Source organism: Oryctolagus cuniculus, chromosome 18, assembly GCF_051225735.1.
Source record: "Oryctolagus cuniculus isolate XC-2025 breed Fujian yellow rabbit chromosome 18, ASM5122573v1, whole genome shotgun sequence".
Taxonomy (NCBI): Eukaryota; Metazoa; Chordata; class Mammalia; order Lagomorpha; family Leporidae; genus Oryctolagus; species Oryctolagus cuniculus.
Genome location: NC_142884.1, coordinates 20210405 through 20228536, shown reverse-complemented (window position 1 = coordinate 20228536; position 18132 = coordinate 20210405). Strand labels below are relative to the sequence as shown.

General features: G+C 58.4%; 1 long non-coding RNA gene across 3 annotated transcripts; it reads right to left on the bottom strand.

The window, feature by feature from the left end:
• Positions 1-3866: 3866 nt before the first annotated feature.
• On the bottom strand, positions 3867-13183 carry LOC138846489 (uncharacterized). 3 transcript variants are annotated; one of them, XR_016224800.1, is made up of 3 exons: positions 12994-13183; positions 12333-12559; positions 10498-10725 (listed from the first exon to the last, which is right to left on the bottom strand). It is a non-coding gene; the product is annotated as an uncharacterized LOC138846489 (long non-coding RNA). The 3 variants fall into 3 exon arrangements; XR_016224801.1 differs by lacking the exons at positions 10498-10725; positions 12994-13183 and adding an exon at positions 3867-4577 and having other exon boundaries at positions 12333-12719; XR_011384008.2 differs by lacking the exon at positions 12994-13183 and having other exon boundaries at positions 10194-10725; positions 12333-12803.
• Between the last annotated feature and the right edge of the window lie 4949 nt (positions 13184-18132).

Here is an 18132-nt window from a genome sequence, read left to right as displayed (position 1 = left end):
CTCTGTTAGCTCAATCGTTGTCCCCATTCCACAGATGGGCAAAACTGAGCCCAGGCTGTCTACCCAGTTCTCCAGGGAGGGAGGGAACGAGGCCATTCTCAGGAGGGGGGTGGTATCCAGCTGTTGTAACCGCAGTCTCTGGCAGCCACTTCCCTCTCTCCAGGACAAGGGGGCTGATGCAAGCGGGTGACACGCAGACCCCAGATAAGCACTGGGCCTTGCTGCCTGACCCTCGTCCCACCTCCCTCCCGTTGTGCCTAGACCTGCAGGCCCAGCCATAACTGCCCATGTCCAGGCTGGGACAAGCACCACACTTCCCTGGTCTTCAGAAGCTGGGAAGAGGGGACAGGCCCTCCCCCCTCCCAGGGTGAGGCGCCAGCCCTGGGCCCAGCTGACCCAGGGGACTCATAGGCCTGGCTGTTCCCAGAAATTAGATACACGGGTGAGCAGAGTGCAGATGCAAGAAATAAAATATTCATGCCTTTTAAAATTCATCGCCCTAAAACTCTGCTGTGAAATAGCGGCAGGACAGGGGGGACCCTGCCAGAACAGCTTCTGCCCCCAGGACTGCGCGGAGCTCGTACCCGGCATACCGGACACGGGGCTCAGCCATTCCTGCACCGTGGGGGGAGGGGCGCGGGCTGTTCCCTGCCGACCAGCGGGGCTCCCTGGGAAGCAGAGGCAGAGCGTAAACAGGACCAGGACAGCCACTACATGGACCTCAAAACCGAGGGCTCCGCGAGCTTTCGCTTACTCGCCTTTGTTCGGCAGCCAGAAGGTTCCAGGGGCAGCGATGGGAGGGTGAAGGGAATGTGTGCCCCGCTGTGGCTCCCAGGACACCCGTGGAGCCCGGCACCCACAGAGCCCCATTGTGCAGGCAGAACAGAGACAGCCAAGCCGAGGTCCCGAGGCCAAGCAGATCTGCGAGGTACCCATCTCACAACCTCAGCTGAGGTGAAGAGCGACCCACTAGGACGGGCGGCCCCAGGGGTGACCCCAGTGCCTTCCCACCTCCTGGTGTCGGCTGTGCAGGGCAGCCCCGGGAGTGTGTATGGCTAAGGAGTCAGAGGGTGCAGGCGCTCCCCCAAGCAGGTCAAAGAGTTATACACACACACACAGAGGGAGAGAGGGAGAGAGAGAGAGAGAGAGAGAGAGAGAGAGAGATCTTCCATCCACTGGTTCACTCCTGCAATGGCCAGGGCTTGTCCAAGCCAAAGCCAGGATCCAGGAGCTTCTTCTGGGTCTCCCATGTGCATGCAGCGGCCCAACTACTTAGGCCATCTCCACTACTTAGGCCATCTCCTACTGCTTTCCCAAGCGCATTAGCAGGGAGCTGGATCGGAAGTAGAGCAGCTGGGACTTGAACCAGCGCCCCATATGGGATGCAGGCACTGTAGGCAGTGGCTTTACCCACCGTGTCACAGCGCCGGCCCCAGCAGGTTCTGCGCTACAGAGACTGTGTCTGAGCAGATGAGGGGGCAGGAGTCTTGCTGGGTTGCTGACGTGGGCAGCCGTGTCGAGGAACCCCCCCCCCCCGGTGAGGAGCTCTGTACCCCCACAGAAGCTGTGCGGTCACCTGTGGTGTGGCCTCAAGCTACTTGCTGTGCCACCACATGTGTGCCCCAGCCCCGGGGAAGTCGCCTGCAGCGTGAGCCTCTGTGTGGGTGGTCGCGGCGTGTGCCAGGGGTTCCTGCTCGTCTCAGGAGCCTGCAGGGCCCAGAGCAGAGCAGAGCAGGCTGGGAGCCGGCCCGTGGACGCCCCCAGGAGTGGGGGCTGGGGAGCTACCATCCAGCCCCCTCCCCGACATGGTGCGACTCTGAGGTGCGTTCCACACATTCTCAGAGGGGCCCGCAGCGGGCGGGGACCTCAGAAAGTTCGTGGGAAAACAGGATTAAAAGAGAAGTATATTTTGGTACAAAAAGATTTTGAGGTATATGATGAGCCGTGTTCATGGAGTTCACAGGTGTTCTGAAAAAACTTAGGCATGGATTTCAAATTTTTTTTGCATGGCAATTAACTTTAAAAAAAAAACACGTTTATTTATTTTTATCTGCTTCAAAGGCAGAGCAGTAGAGAAAAAGAGCAAGACAGAGAGAGAGGGAGATTTTCCACCTGCTGGTTCACTCCCCCAAATGCCTGCAACAGCCAAGACTGGGCCAGGCGGAAGCCAGGAGCCCGGAACTCCATCCGGGCCTCCCGCGTCGGTGCAGGGGCCTCAGCACGAGACTCCTCATCTTGTGCCTCCGAGGATGCACCAGCAAGAAGGCGGACTGGAAGCAGGTGGAAGCAGGGGTGCTAAGGCTGGAACTGGCGCCCTAATATGGCATGCAGGTGTTCCAAGTAGCAGCTTAACCTGCTGTGCCCCAGCGCTGGCCCCAAGAAACTTACTTTTTTTTTTTTTTTTGGACAGGCAGAGTGGACAGTGAGAGAGAGAGAGACAGACAGAGAGAAAGGTCTTCCTTTTGCCGTTGGTTCACCCTCCAATGGCCGCTGCCGGCATGCTGTGGCCGGCGCACCGCACTGATCCGATGGCAGGAGCCAGGTGCTTCTCTTGGTTTCCCATGGGGTGCAGGGCCCAAGCACTTGGGCCATCCTCCACTGCACTCCCTGGCCACAGCAGAGAGCTGGCCTGGAAGAGGGACAACCGGGACAGAATCCGGTGCCCCGACCGGGACTAGAACCCGGTGTGCCGGCGCCGCAAGGCAGAGGATTAGCCTAGTGAGCTACAGCGCTGGCCTAAGAAACTTACTTTTTCAAAATCCATTTTCCATGAACTTCTTGAAGTGTTCTGGGGACTGGAGGGGACATCTTTGAGGGACACGACTGAGCCCGCTCCAAAGCAGCTCGGGGCAGAGACAGCCCCTGGGAGGGCTCTCGGGTGGGCGGCCGCCTGGTGGACGGAGACACCCGAGGAGGCACTGTGCGAGGGGGCGCTGGTCAGGGCTGCCCGATGTGGGGCTGACTCTCTGGGCCCACGCAAGGTTTTGGGCTCTATTTGAAATGGAATGAGGGTCCCAGGAGGGACGTGGTCTAATTCATGTCCATTTAAAATGGCGATTGTGCCCTGGGGCCAGCAGGTGATGGCTCAAGTTGGTCCCTCCCAGCTCCTGGCTTCAGCCTGGCCCTGCCCAGTCTTTGCAAGAATTTGGGGAGCCAGCTGGTGGCAGCTCTCTGTCTGCCTTCTCAAATAAATACATTGGATGAGTCCTTCCAGGCCAGGGTGGGGCGCCCCCCAGGTGGGGCAGGGAATAGCAGCCACTTGGGGCGTGGCCTCCTGGAAATGAGCCCCGCGGTGGAGAAGTGGAGAAGCGGAGAAGTGGCGCAGACCCGGCCGCCCTCTCCCGGCTGCAGAAGGAGCCACAACACGCCCTGGGTCCCAACTGCCACTGTCCCGTCCTGTCTTCCACCTCCCCATACTGTAAAATTTCAACTTCTGGAGCTTAGCTCTTTTGAAAAAGAAATAAATGCAATTCCAGGGGCCAGCGTTACGGCCCAGCAAGTTAAACCACCACCCGGGACGCCGGCATCCCACATCCCAGTGCCGGTTTGGTCTCAGCTGCTCTGCTTCCAATCCAGTTCCCTGCTAATGCGCCTGGGAAGACGGCGGGAGATGGTCCAAGCACATGGGTCCCTGCCCCCCACGTGGGAGACCCGGATGGAGCTCCTGGAGCCTTGCTTTACCCAGCAGAGAGAAGACCTCTTTCTGTCTCTTTCTCGTCACTCTGCCTTTCAAATACACAAAATAAATCTTTGGGGGAAAAAAATGCGATTCCAGTACAGCAGCCTCACTTAGCCAGTTTCGGTCACCCTTGGCCTTCTGTGGTTCTGAAAACATAAGATGGAAAATTTTAAAAGTAAACAACCCGTAAGTTTAAATAACTTTTAATGCAGTATACTGCTATGATCGCTGATTTATTATTCATTACTGTTGCTAATCTCTTACTGTGCCTAATTTATAAATCCAACCTTATCATAGATATGGATGTGTGGGGAAGAGAACAGTACATAGCGTTCGGTACTGCCCAAGGACCCTGGGAAAGCCTCCGTGGACGAGGGGGACTCCTGTACGTGCTACAGACACAGCCCCTCCAATCTGCTGAAGCCACAGCAATGCTCAGCCACGTGTCGCCTTATGCTTACATTGCACACAGGTTCTCTTTGCAGACACAGCCCCCCCATCGGGGCACTGGCATCAAATGCGAGCAGTGAACTATGCCTAGAGGGGGGCCCTACTTGCCCCTGGCTGGTCGCTTTGCACAGTGCTCAGCCTGCACAGCTGCACACGGCAGCCCTGGATCCAGGCCCCTTTCCGCCCAGTGACGCTGCCCGGGCACATGTGACGGCCCTGGAGTCCCGCAGGCCAGTCTGGACGGCTCAGCCTAGGGCAGGCTCCCGCACTGCTCACGTCACAATCCAAGGAAGCGCAGGTGGCCCAGTTCATCGGAAGTCTTGGTTTCCAAGGTCATCAGGGAAGGGCGTGGGACGAGGGCTGGGGGCGGAGCTGAGCCGAGAAGCATCCTTCCGTTCCGCCACCTTCCACGGTGCCCACAGCGAGGAAGTGGGGAAAGGTGGCTCCCCTGGGTCCAGGAAGAGGAGGCGAAAGTTACTGCTGCAGACCGGGTTTCAGATGGCGCACGCGTCCTGTGAAGCCAGTTTAACCGCCACAGTCTGCGATCCTGACTCCCGGTCCTCGAGGGTAATTTAGGCCTCTCTGGGCGCCTCAGTCGCACTGCTTCTTTGCTAAGACCTAAGAGGACGCTTGGCGCGCTCCTCCTTACCCTGCCTGGGGTCCTATCAGGCTTTAGCAGGCAGAGATGTCCAGAGCGCACATGTTTCCCGCCCCTGCGCCCCTTGGCTGAGATCGCCCCCCACCACGTCCTCCTGCCCACCCGCCCGCGGCTGTGGACTGCCCCGTCCAGGTCCCCGGTTCTGGCTGCAGCCCTCCAGGGCTCTGTTCTGTGCCCTCACCGAGAGAACACCCTTCTTTCTCCTGCATCAGCCCGGCCCGTGGCTCAGGCTTCCGCTCCAGCACCACACCCTCAGGGAAGCCTTCCCAGCACCTCTCTGCTCTTGGAATGGCCCCTGGTGCTGCGCTCCCAAACCCCCTGGCTCGCCTCCTTCCAACAAGGACATCTCTCTCCCATCTCTGCTCTCTGCCACGTGGGAAGACGGCCGCCCACAAGCCCAGGAATGGGCTCAGGCGCTGTTACAGCCACTAGCGCACACCAGAGAGAGAGAGATCTTCCACCAGCTGCTCACTCCCCCAAATGCCTGCAACATGGGCCAGGCTGAAGCTAGGAACCCAGAACTCCATCCGGGTCTCCCAAGTGGGTGGCTAGAGCCCAAGTACCTGATCCAGCACCACCTGCTGCCTCCCAGGGTGCACGTTAGCAGGAGGCTGGACCAAAAGCAGAGGCAGGACTTGAACCCAGGCCCTCTGATGGGCGATGTGGGCACCCTAGGGGGTATCTTGATGGCTGCACCAAATGCCCACCCGTCCACGGACTTTTTGAAGCCCGCTGTCCATCACTGCGGTTTAGCCTGCTCCATGTGTGGCCTCGGCAGCAGCGGCGGTCATGGAGTGCCTGCTGTGTGCCAGGCACTGTACTCGGCAGGTGTCACCCTTGGAACGCTCTCTGGGGCATAAGCGGTCACCAGCCCCACTTAACAGATGAGAGAAGGGCGGCACAAAGAGATGAAGTGCACGTCTCGGGTCACCCTGGTAGCCAGGGACGGAGCTGGGAGTTGACCCTAACCAGGCCGGCTCCAGCGTGCCTACTGTTAACCAGCACAACATTCTGGCAGGACGAGCAGCCGTGACAGCAACACCTCGCCCGGCGCCGACCCTCTGTGCCCACCCCCAGCCACCGGGAGGCCAGCAGCCCCGTTGTTTCCTGTTCCACCCTCTCAGCAGTGCTCCGAGGTGGGCACTGCGCTGAGCCCCAGCTCTCGACGCGCTGAAGGTCATGTATGAGGCAGGCGGGACTTGAACCCAGGCGCTGGGGCACAGAATCTACCACTTCACCCCCCGTCCCGTCTCCCCCCCCACCCCCCAGCCGGGGCTGAGGTCGGTCTCTGAGAGCCACATGAAGAAGGCAGGAGGCTCCCAGGCCAGCCGGCGCTCCCGCTGGCCGTGTCTGCCTCGCCCTGCCTTCCCCTCCAGCCGCCGCCTGGCACGGCCTTCCCAGAACTCACTGTGGACAGAGTGACCTAATGCAGCCTGGGCCGGAGGGGTGAATCCAGGCAAAACGGCCAGCGGCCGGGCCTGACTCACCAGACGGGGCTCGGAGTGGCGGCTGGGAGCCTGTGCCGAGGAGGGCGTGGAGGGGGGGGGCGACACCTGTGGTTCCTCTTGAGTCCTGCATTGGCCCGTGACCCTGACCTTGACACCCCCCCAGGCCCCTGCCCGGCTGTCCCTGCTCATCGCCCTGACGGAAGCCTGGGCAAGATGCCAAGTCACACTTCACACATTTCTGAGAAACCAAGACATGGCTATTTATAGCCTTTTGATTCCTCTGCCAAGCGAGAGCCGCACAGACACGAGCAAGTGTGCTCGCTGCACAGGGACGATGGGCTCGGTTTTGCAGTGGGGAGACTGAGGCTGGGGGGGGAGTTCATGCGCGCACAGCCTCATGGTCGGGCCGTGGCAGCGCTGGGACTGGAACGGAAGCAGACTCAGCTCACCCAGCAAACGAGCTTGGCTGCACAGGTCCAACCTGCCAGCAACACCTTTTAAAAAAAAATAGCTATTTATTTGAAAGAGTTGCAGAGAGGGAGAAACAACGACTGGTTCACTCCCCAAATAACTGCAACAGGGGGTTCTGGAACTCTATCCGGGTCTCCCACGTTGGTGTAGGGGCCCAAGCACGTGGGCCGTCTTCTGCTGCTTTTCCAAGTGCATTAGCAGGGAGCTGGATTGGAAGTAGAGCAGCCAGGACTCGAACCGGCGCTCCTATGGGATGCAGGCTTATTTCTTGATCGCTTTTCATCAAGGAAACAATCATGATATTAACAACAGGAAACAGGAGATGTGCTCAAGTGTGAGTCAAGTTCTCCACCAACGGAAACTCGCCCAGCCTCCCCGAATCTCCAGTCAATGCCATTCGTGGGCTGCTGGAGCCTCCCCCGCACGTGGGGTTTGCGCAGCTTCCGCTGCCAGCGACCCTCAGGACTTTCTCCAGCCCGCGGGGTGGTCACTGGGCTGAAATTCAAGTGAGACTCCAGACCTGAGCCAAGACAGCACTCACCTGTGGGGAGCTCTGCAGTGGCCTCCCACGGGGTTGCTGCTCTGTGCCTCAGTTTCCCCACGTGTGGGTCAGCAGCACCCCAGCCGGCCTCATCCTCACTGTCGGAGAGCTGATGGGAGAGGCAGGTGCAGTGCTGGGGGCGGGGCCTGGCAGAGTTGGGATGTTCCCTGTTGCAGGTGGGGCTGTGGGTGTTCAGCCTGGCTGCCGGGCGCTGAGCACCCGCCCCCCGCCCAGGCCCTCCCACCCCTCCCCGCCAGCAGGACCCTCTCAGATGTCAGCTGTGGGACGTGCGTGACATGCGGTGATACCAGGGGTCGCGCTTCAGATCTGAACACTCAGGACTTTGGTCCCTGGGGCCTGGTGGGCCCACACGGCACCTGCCTCCAACCCGCCCTGCCCATCTCTGCACTGAGCTCCGCTTCTCTTACAGGGGGGTTGGCCTCTGTGGCAAAGCCATTCCGGGGGGGGGGACTTGCTCCCGGCGGACCCTGCCTGCTCGTCCCGCAGACCAAAGGGCGTCATGGCCACCACTGTGTCTGCTGCTCCTCCCTTAGCTCTCCCGGTACTTCTGGTAGCAGATGGCGGGGGAGCTGTGGGGCGCCCTGTGTGGGCACTGGTTCAAGTCCCGGCCACTCCACTTCTGACCCAGCTGCCTGCTGATGAAGCGAAGGATTTCCAAGCAGACACCAGTGCTCTCTACGCCTGAACATGTGGGCATCTGTATCACTGTTCAAAGCTGACAGTCCTTTTAGGATGCGGGATTGGCATGCAAGGAAATGTACCACCGATGGAACACGAACTCACATCAAACAGCAAGAGCACCTCCACCAGCCTAGAATAAGAACCCTGGGGCCGGCACTGTGGCACAGTGAGTTAATGTCCTGGCCTGAAGCGCTGGCATCCCATATGGGTGCTGGTTCTACGGTTCTAGTCCCGGCTGCTCCTTTTTTTTTTTTTTTTTTTTTTTTTGACAGGCAGAATGGACAGTGAGAGAGAGAGACAGAGAGAAAGGTCTTCCTTTGCCGTTGGTTCACCCTTCAATGGCTGCTGTGGCCGGCACACCGCGCTGATCCAATGGCAGGAGCCAGGTGCTTCTCCTGGTCTCCCATGGGGTGCAGGGTCCAAGCACTTGGGCCATCCTCCAGTGCACTCCTGCGCCACAGCAGAGAGCTGGCCTGGAAGAGGGACAACCGGAACAGAATCCAGCACCCTGACTGGGACTAGAACCCGGTGTGCTAGCCCCGTAAGGCGGAGGATTAGCCTAGTGAGCCGCGGCGCCGGCCTGTTCCTCTTCTGATCAGCTCTCTGCTATGACCTGGGAAAGCAGTGGAGGATGGCCCAAGTCCTTGGGTCCCTGCACCCACGTGGGAGACCTGGAAGAAGCTCCTGGCTCCTGGCTTTGGATCAGCTCAGCTCTGGCCATTGAGGCCATCTGGGGAGTGAACCAGCGGATGGAAGACCTCTCTCTCTCTCTCAATCTCTACCTCTCTCTGTAACTCTCTTTCAAATAAAATAAATCTTAAAAAAAAAAAAAAGAATAAGAACCCTTCCAGGTAACCCCACCCCCACTCCACCCACGAAGGCACCCGCGGCTCTGACGTTTTTGTCTCTTAACAGGGAACCATCAGGACTGATGACCCTTATGTTTTGGGATTGACCTTGATTCGCTTTTGCAGTTGGTGGCAGAGTTAAAAAAAACAGTCGCGAGTCTATAAAATCTGGGCACCACACTCACAACTATGGTGCCCAGCAGGGAGGAGGCCTCCAGGGAGGAGGCGACAGTGCCCAGTGACAGCACTGCTCTGAGCACTGGGTGGGTATCTTGTGTGCACCTCTCACGCGGGTGCATCCTGTAGGATGCCATCGGCTGCAAGAAAGGGAAGAAGGAATTCCAAACAGCTTTAACAACAGGGGCCTTTGTTATTCTGTAAAACATTCGTCCCACAGCGTTAGGCAGGTTCTACAGTGCTCAGCACATCCATGGGGTGGGGTCCTCTTTGACAAGTTGGCAATGTCATCCCTCAGGGTGGCAACACAGCTGCCACAGTTCCAGCCATCATTTCCTATAGATGCAAACCTTATTACAACCTTATCCTTTTATTTATTTATTTATTTATTTATTTATTTATTTTTTGCTAAAATCCTAGTCTCACTGCCCGTTTTTCTTCCACGCATTAAGTGTTCAGCCTCTCTGTTCTTGGTGCTGACAAATGGGATTCTAACTCGAGAACTGCAGGCTTTTCAGAGAATTTGCTAAGGACAAGGAGGCTGGCAGTGGGTGTTCGGTGTAGCTATTAAGGCAGCTCTGGTGCCTCGGTTCGATTCCTGCCTCTCCAATTCCAGCTGCCAGCTAACATGCACCCAGGGAGGCCGTAGGTGATGGCTCAAGTACTTGGGTCCCTGCCACCCACGTGGGAGACCTTGGCTCCTGACTGCACCTGGCCCAGTTCTGGCTGTTGTGGGCACCAGCAGATGGGAGGCCTTTCCCAGTCTCTCTGCCTGTCAATAAAATTAATGAACTAAAATGTTTGAAAGATGAGTAGAATCAGGATGCCCCCAGGCTCTCCTCAGCGTCAGAAATCGCTTCCTGCTGATCTTTCCTCCGCCCAGGGAGCCCAGAGATCACTGGGGCGCCTGCGAACCTTCCAGAATCTGTAATTCTGATTTGCGGCCTTAATAATGTATTGCCCTGGGAATAAGGCTTCCCTTGGCATGCGAACTCCGGAAAGGATGAACGGTTGCGGGTTTCTTCTTTGTTAAACCGGGGTGGGGGGGGGGTGATCACCATCCCTTCCCCCACGGGGAGAGAGGGAAACAGAACGCGCAGCTCTGTTATAATTCTGCTTCCCACGAAGAGTTTGAGAGTCTAACGTACCGCCGGTGAGCGCCAGCCTGCGGTACCGGGCCTTGGGAAGACAAAAAAAGAAGTTTCTTTCTACTGTATTATTTTTTATTTAAAACATTTTATTTATTTGCAAGAGAGAGAGAGAGAGAGGATGGAGGGAGAGAGAGAGAAATCAATCTCCCATCAGCAGGTTCACTCCCCAAATGCCTCCAATAGCTGGAGCCAGGAGCTGCAAATTCAATGCAGGTCTCCCGTGTAGGTGGCGGGGACCCAAGGGCTTGAGCCACTACTGCTCCCTCCCAGGGTGCGCGTGGGCAGGACACTGGGACTGATGGAGGAGTCGGAACTCGAACTCCCACAGGCACCCACACGGCGCCTTACCCGCTGCCCACCTCTCCTGTGTTACTTTTTTTTTAAAGATTATTTATTTATTTGGAAGTCAAAGTTAGAGAAAGAAGGAGAGGCAGAAAGAGGGGCGGTGGTCTTCCATCCGCTGGTTCACTCCCCAGTTGGCTGCAATGGCTGGAGCTGCGCCGATCCGAAGCCAGGAATTTCTTCTGGGTCTCCCACATGGGTGCAGGGGCCCAGGCACTCAGGCCATCTTCTACTGCTTTCCCAGGCCATAGCAGAGAGCTGGATCAGAAGTGGAGCACCTGGGTCTCGAACCGGCGCCCATATGGGATGCCGGCACTCAGGTGGCAGATTTACCTGCTGCGTCACAGCACCAGCCCCCCTGCATTACTTTTTTTTTTTTTGACAGGCAGAGTGGACAGTGAGAGAGACAGAAAGGTCTTCCTTTGCCATTGGTTCACCCTCCAATGGCCGCCGCAGCTAGCGCGCTGCAACCGGCGCACCGCGCTGATCCGAAGCCAGGAGCCAGGTGCTTTTCCTGGTCTCCCATGGGGTGCAGGGCCCAAGCACTTGGGCCATCCTCCACTGCACTCCCGGGCCACAGCAGAGAGCTGGACTGGAAGAGGGGCAACCGGGACAGAATCCGGCGCCCCGACCGGGACTAGAACCCGGTGTGCCGGCGCTGCTAGGTGGAGGATTAGCCTAGTGAGCCCCGGAGCTGGCCCCCCCTGCATTACATTTAAGAGCAAAAGCTGTGTGCCCTCAGCAGAGCTGTGGTGCAGCCCCTTCCGAAAGCGACCACTAACAAGGAGCCTGGAGGACGACCGCAGCTTAGGCCACTCCCAGGCCGAGGTTACCTCTGCACATGTGGCCAGCGCAATTAACAGGCTGATACAGAGGGGCTCTGCCACTGACGAGGAGGAAGGGAAATGGACTTGCTTATTAATAATGCAGGTTCCCAGCTCCTGTGGCCGGCCCTGCGGCTGCTTCTGCCGTCCTGGGCCTTTGATGCTGCTTCTATGCCGCTTCTATGCCTGAGGCCGAAGGAACCTCAAAGATTCAGGCCTCAGAGAGCAGGAGCCTCCGGAGGGGGCGTGGTCTCTGTGAGAAGGAAGCACCCGCCCACAGCCCTCCAGCAGAAGGCACCTGGGGTTAACTTGCTGCCTGTTTCTGAGGTTTTATTATCAAGCAGGCCCTTCTGTCACTAGTGACTGAAACCCAAACGAAGCACAAAGAGAATGTATTGATCTAACGTTATAATGGGAAGTCTCGGTTTCAGGTAGGGCTAGATCCAGGTGCTTAGACAATACCTAGAAGACTGTGCCTGTCCCCTCTGTCACCTCCACTGTCCTCAATGTTGACTTCCTTTTCTTGCAGGCTGTCTCCTCTTAGGGGCAAAGGTGCCTCCCAGGAGCTCCAGCCTAGCAGGGAAGTGACCATGACCTTGACAAAAGAGAAAGTCCCCTTCTCCAGTGACGTGAGACAGGCAGGCAGCAGGTGGTTAGAAGTTGCTGCAGATCAATCCTCTCCTTGTCAATCAAAACGTTCCTTTCCTGGGATGCACCTGCCTCACCTGGGGCCTGGGGGCGGGGGGTGATACCATGAAAATACAGATATTAAAGCCCCAAGAGGAACTTGTAGAGGTGCCAAAGAATTCACTGGTGGCTTCCTGACTGGACAGGCACCGCCCCTACCTCACAAAGGACGCCCACGGCTGGGAGGGGCCCTCGCTCGCTCTCTTCCGCCTAGACCACGCTGGGGGTGCTGCCTGGGTGCCCTTTCTCTCTCCCTCCCTCCCTGCTTTTGGGCACACTCCCGGCCCAGAGCCCACAGGTGGTGGGTATTTCTGAAACCCCTGCTCGGGTGTGTAAGAACGTCCACTTTCTCACCTTTTGAATAACGGTGTTGGCGCCCTGTGCACCTTCCGCGTGTCCGCGCTGAGGGTGCCCGTCCTTGCACGGGGCGACAGCCTGGAGTAGAGACCCCGGCACCCAGTCCACATCAGCAGCCCTCCCAGCAGGAGTCCCGCCGCCTCTCACCGGGATATGTTCTGGCTCTGGGGTGTGGTGTTGGGCCCATGGGCATCACATCCATCAGGGAATGGGAAGGCTGGTTTCTACAGAAAACCCGAGAGAGACAAAGGAATGCCCAGCAGGCCACCGGATCTCAGCGCCAGCACGCGCTGTGTCACCAACAGTGCAGCTGCTAACAGGGTGACGGGGCTAAGTGAACACGAGGGACTAGGGACAGCGGCAGAGCCCGGGGGAGAAGGCCGCAGTGTTTCAGCTGCAGGGATGCGGACGCGGACACCCGCGTGAACCAATAGACTCCTCCCAGGCGGGGCCTGCTGCAAAGAGCCCGCCTTCCCGCTCAGCCGGGGGCCCATGGGCAGAGTGCAGGTGTTGCCTGGGAGGAAGGAAGTGGGGAAGGGGCTTTCTGACCCCCCAGGAGGCGGGGCCGCAGGCCACCCCCCAGCCCTCCTTCCACCCTTGGAGCTCCCAGGCTGCCTGGAAACCCTCTCCTCCCTCCCTGCCCCCACCCCACTCTCACTTCCTCTTTTCTGGTCCTCAAAGGTACCCAGCTGCTCCAACCTCGGGGCCTCTGTGTCCGCTGTTCCCTCTGCCTGTAACACCCTTCCCAGGCACGCTGCCAGGCTGAGTCCTTCTCCAGCCGGGGCCTCCTCCCTGGAGCTGCCCGCCCTGGCCCTCCCTGGTTAATCAGCGCCCCCACCCCTTCACCCCCGCCCCAAGTCGCACCACCCTGCTGGACTTCCTCTCTCCCAAACCGTCTTGTTTGTGAACCTGTTGTGGTCACAGCTGTGGCCCCAGTGCTCGGCAGAAGTCCTGGCTGGGCGGAGGTGCGGAGAAGGGAGCGGGGGCGGCGGCTCCGAGCCCCTGCAGTGCCAGGCACCTAATCCCTGCTTTGCTTGGCACTCTCTTCTGCCTCAGTTTGCTCCTCTTAAATGGGTACAACAATAGGCACAAACCCCAAAGGACGCTGAAGCTGGCGGAGCCTGGCTGAGAGTCGGGGTCCCGGAAAGCAGCCCCTATATTATGATCATGATCATTATTATTATTGTGACTTCTTATGTCCCCCGCCCTGTCCCCGCCCCCGCCTCCGAGGTAGTACGGGGTCTTGGGGGTCGCTAGGTACCACGGTTGGGAGCTGTTTGCCCCCGGGCTGATTCTGTCTATAAATGGGGTTCTCTGCGGCGCCCTCAGGTTCTTGTGCACCCCGACACACACACACACACACTCACGCACACACACGCATGTGCCCATGCGCGTGCAGCTGTGGTGCAGGTCGCATGAACTCAAGCACACAGTGCCTAGTGCAGGGCTCTGGGCGGAACTTGTGATGAGTTCAACCAGTGGCAGTGTACAGAGGGCTTCCGGGCAGGTCCTGGGCAGGTCACCAGAGCCCGGGGCTGCCTTCTCCCCACCCCACCATGCCCACCCCACCCCAACCCTCAGCAGCCAGCTAGGAGCTGTCCCCTGTGTGTGGGGAGGATGGGGGACAGCAAGCAGCGGCTGGTGGTGGGGCTCCCTGCCCCACCCAGGCTGTCACCAGGTGGGGGCTGCTGAGCTCCTGCGAGTGTGGGCTGCGCCTGGCGTAGACCGGAACAGGAAGTCCCCCAGCCTCCCCGCGGGGCCTCCCCAAGCCGCTCCTTTCCGCGAATCTCGGAGCTCGGTGGTCTGCACCCTTTCCATCCGTGGGGGACGCAGAGGCGGGGCCTTAGGAAGGGCCAGCGAGGCGAGCCAGGGCCGCGGCTGCCAGCGACGGTGGCTTGCACCCTTTTCTGGTCTGTGAGCCTCATTTTGCGTCTCGGCTTCGAGTGCCCACAGCTCCCGTCGCAGATCCCCGAGAACAAAGCTCCACACAGGAGGGAGACCCTGCTGGGCTGAAAAGTCTCTTCTCTACTCCATTTCATTAAAAAAAAAAAACTGCCGGCCATGACCTTCTAAATGGATGGCCCGGACCACTGATGAGTCACTCCTCGCTTGGCAAAGCTCTAATTATGCCCCAGAAAGCACATTTTCACACCAGGGGTGGAGAGGGGTGGGGAGGCCACAGGAGAACATTCCGCGGGGCGACAAAGGCTGCCCTGCTGCGCAAAACACCCTGCTGCCCACGGAGAACATGCGTGGATCGGCTGCGCTCCTGGGACTCGTCCATTCATCCACTCAGCACATCTGTGCCAGGTGCTGGGGAGTCGGTGAGCCGGTTCAGGCCAACTCACAAGGGCCTGATTGTGCACTATTCCAGGAACTGTGGTCGAAATCCCACCGGCAGCTTGAATGGGCCATGGTGGGAGATAGTTTGAGGCCGGGGAAAACAGCCAATCAGCCCCGCCCTGCTGTCACGGAAGCACTCGGGCAAATACTGGCTGGCAGGGCAGAGACCAGGTCCTCAGGGAGGGGACCCATTTCACTCACTTGTCCACAGACGCGCGTGGAGACGTGGCAGAGGCTGTGGAGGAAAAGTATTGAGACCCACGAGAGCAAACAATACAAGGGTCCCAAGAAAGCTCCCGTGGGGACACGAACTTTGAGCAAGGACATGCAGGAACAGCATGTGCAAGGGCCCTGTGCAGAGAGAGACAGAAGAGAGACAGAGAGAGAGAGAGACAGAGAGACAAAGAGACAGAGAGAGAGAGAGACAGAGAGAGACAGACAGAAGGGGGGGGGGTCTCACTGTGCAGTGAGGCTGGAGGAGGGAGCAAGTGGGAGCCGAGGGACAGCTGCAGGAGCCGGGCTGGGATTTATTTATTTTACTTGAAAGTCAGATTTACACAGAGAGAGGAGAGGCAGAGAGAGAGAGGTCTTCCATCCGCTGGTTCACTCCCCAGATGGCAGCAACGGCCGGAGCTGCGCCGATCCAAAGCCAGGAGCCAGGAGCTTCTTCCAGGTCTCCCACGTGGGTGCAGGGGCCCAAGGACTTGGGCCATCTTCTACTGCCTTCCCAGGCCCTAGCAGAGAGCTGTATAGAAAATGGAGCAGCCAGGACACGAACTGGTGCCCATACATATGGGATGCCAGTACTTCAGGCAGTGGTTTTACCCGCTACACCACAGCGCCAGATCCAGGGCTCTGGTTTTGAAGGCAAGGCGACTCCCATGTTGCCTGGGTGATCTTGTAAATGCCATCTTTTCCACTTTATCCCATTAGCTTCTTTTTTTTTTATTAATTTTTTTTTTTGACAGGCAGAGTGGACAGTGAGAGAGAGAGACAGAGAGAAAGGTCTTCCTTTGCCATTGGTTCACCCTCCAATGGCCGCTGCGGCCGGCGCGCTGTGGCCGGCACATCGCACTGATCCGAAGCCAGGAGCCAGGTGTTTCCTCCTGGTCTCCCATGGAGTGCAGGGCCCAAGCACTTGGGCCATCCTCCACTGCACTCCCGGGCCACAGCAGAGAGCTGGCCTGGAAGAGGGGCAACCGGGACAGAATCCGGCGCCCCGACCGGGACTAGAACCCGGTGTGCCAGCACCGCAGGCGGAGGAGTAGCCTAGTGAGCCACGGCGCCGGCCCCCATTAGCTTCTTTGCATGAGATTTATGGTGAGAATTGTACAGCGGGTTCTGCAGCTGCAGATCCAACCAACCACAGACTGAATCTGTTAGGTAAAATAATCACCCGGTGCTGAGCGTGCACAGACTGGTTTCGCCTCCTTCGCCCATAAACAACACAGCAGGACAAGACTTTACACACACTTCCATTGTGCGCAGGTTACATGCCGTTACTGCACCGCTTTCCACAAGGGCCTGGAGTTCCTTGGGCAGCGGCACCTGCGGGGGTCCTGCAGCCATGGCCCGGCGGAGACCAGGGAGCCCCTGGGTGGCCTCAGGGGAGAGGAGATGACCCCAGGAGATGGCAGGATGTCCCCGGACGGCAGGAGGTGCACACCTCACTCAGGGGGATGCGTTCTGAGAGCAGCCAGCAGAAGCTACCCACAGGGCACAGCCGAAGAAGCCAGGAGCTGACCACGGAAGAGGAGGTGCAAGGTGTGGACAGCTGCTTCCAGCATCTGCTGAGGGAGGGGCTGGCTCCCCTGTGACCGCAGAGGGCAGGATGAAGACCACAGGGGGCGGTTAGAGAGACAGGGCTCTCGGCCCAGAATGAAGAAGGTCAAGGCTGGACCCTTCCATTCTGCCTTGCAAGGGGTTGTTCTTTTCTCACATGGGCCCGTGGAAATTAGGGGACTCGGCCCCTCCCCATCACGTGGCTGGAGAGTCCTCTCAGCCACTGCTGTCAGGCCATGGTTGGCAGTCCCCTTTTTTTTTTTTTTTTAAGATTTATTTATTTATTTATTTGAAAGGCGGAGTTGCAGATAGATGCACAGAGAGAGAGGCAGGGGGTCTTGCATCTGCTGGTTCACTCCCCAAATGGCCGCAACAGCTGGAGCTGGTCTGATCCGAAGGCAGGAGCCAGTAAATTTTCCAGGTCTCCCACACAAGTGCAGGGTCCCAAGGAGTTGGGCCATCTTCCCAGGTGCATTAGCTGGAAGTGCAGTGGCCAGGATTCGAACTGACACTCACGTGGGATGCTGATGTCACAGGCAGCAGCTTTACCCGTTACACCACAGTGCTGGCCCCTGGCTCTCCTTTTTTTTTTTTTTTTAATCAATTTCTTATTTATTTATTTTACTTGAAAGAGACAGAAAGTCTTGCATCTGCTGCTTCACTCCCTCAGTGCCAGCCCCAGCCAGGGCTGGGCCAGGTCAAATCCAGGAGCCAGGATCTGCATCCAGATCTCCCACATGGACGACAGGGGTCCAGGCACATGGACCAGCATCCATTGCATGGCAGGGTGCTGAGCAGGTGGCTGACTGGAAGCAGAGGTGCCAAGGCTTGTCTGATATGGGCGCCTCCCCAGCACTTCTTTCTGCCGGGTTCTGGTGTGCTGTGTCACCGTGCGGTGGCTGCTGACTGTCGCCGAGCTGCATCTAAAATTGGGGACAGCCTTGGCAGTCATCTCGCGGGGTTGTTTGAGGATTAGGGGAGGCGTGTGCCTGGCACCTAAGACGTGTCCAGGAAAGCTGGCTGCCATGGCTAACAGTGTCTCCAGCCTCTCTACGTGTCCCCACGCACCGTGGACACGAGGCAGGGGTCAACAAATCTTTGACTGCAGTTGTTGAGAGCAAGAGTATGAAACCCACGAGCAGAAGCTGGAGTCCACGGGTGGACCGAAGCCCACGGCGGTTTTTGCTGCCTCTGACCTTGGCAGCCTGGGTGTCCTTTGCCAGGGCCCTTCTTCAAGGAGCTGAGTGTGCACACACTGGACCCGGGAGCCAAGACGCTGAAGGAGGGTGCAGGGGAGTGGAGAGCAGGTGCAGGTCCAGTGACGGGAGCCAGCCGCCACAGGGCAACACGGGCGAGTGTGTGAGTGGCCGCTGCTTCCCCTGGCCCCCAAACCACCCTCAAGGATCTCAACCCAACTAGAATATGTCAGAAGGGGGATTCTGGGAAATGCAGTTCAGCCCAGCCAAGTGACCTACACGGAAAAGCCACAGCAGTCCGCCTCCTGTCACCGGCACCCTGCCCACCTCCTTGGACCATACCTAATCTCCAAATAAAGAGAACGGCGAAGTCCTGCTCTGGCCTAAATGATGCCGCTGTCCCAGGTGAAGCTTAAAACACACCAACTCTTGAGGCTGGCGCTGTGGTGTAGCTGGTAAAGCTGCCACCTGCAGTG